Raw genomic sequence first — 1,134 nt, 5'->3', positions numbered from 1 at the left:
TGACCATACTGACACTGGTTGAACTGTACAAACGGAGATTCACACACACTAGTCAGTATTTACTTAAACTTTTTTTGCACACATCTAGTGTAACATAGCTATTAAAAATGGGGAGCTTAGAGCTATGAAGAGCCAATTTTTATACTTATCTAGCTGTGTGACCTTTCTAAGTCTCTTTTTAACATCTACAAAATAAACAATGGCAATGACTTCATGGTGTCATTGTGAGAAAATTCACAGGAAGCATCTTGGACAGTTTTGTATATATGAAGAAGTTATCCTTATTATTCATTTGTTTCTTAAATGGGTTTTGAATACCTAGTATGTACTGGACATGGACCAAGTGCTGGAGATACAAAGGTGAACCATGTTCAATTTACCCTCAAGGAATTCACAAAATATTGTAAAAATATTTTTAAATAGCAAGGCAAAATTATTGTAAAAAATGATTTAATGCTTGAAGTTTCCCAAACTACATAGTTGCAGTGATACATGCCAATTGTAGTCTGACAAGGCACTTAATTTGGCCTCGTGTGTTACTATAACTGATTTCAAGTCTGACAGTTTCCTTTCATGTTCAATGTCTAATGCTTACATTCATTCTGAAGAATTATTTTTTCAAAGCAACACTCTGCAAAAATTGTATGTTAGAACATTATCAAATAACCTAATGCAATTAGAACTAAACATTGCTGATGTGATCAGTTCCCAAACCTCTAGTCTTTGACTATAACACAGAATAATTTACAGTTGAACTCCACTGGATGTTTCAAATTAGATTTTATGTTATTTTAGCTGAGTAGGAAATTACAGAGCCTCAAGGCACTAGGCAAATATAAGCAACTGAACAAAGAACAAAGATGTAGACTGACAGCCTTACAAAAAAGTGATCAAATTTGAAATTGTATGCAAACTGGGCAGTCACACACTGTTATGCTACCATGTAATATCAAATCGATACTGACCATAAACTGGGTTTGTTAAGTATTGCAACCTCTTACTGCTAGGCAGAGATTAAACAGGGAGGGGGAAAACGGTCATAAAACAAACACTCAGAGAGGGCATTTGCCAGCTTTTCTAAAAAAGTTTGCAGGCTTCAGGACAAAGCAATGCATGCCCCAGGATTAACAACGT

This window comes from Furipterus horrens, unplaced genomic scaffold, assembly GCF_987537825.1.
Source record: "Furipterus horrens unplaced genomic scaffold, mFurHor1.1.pri manual_scaffold_7, whole genome shotgun sequence".
Taxonomy (NCBI): domain Eukaryota; kingdom Metazoa; phylum Chordata; class Mammalia; order Chiroptera; family Furipteridae; genus Furipterus; species Furipterus horrens.
Note: the sequence above shows the minus strand (reverse complement) of the source record.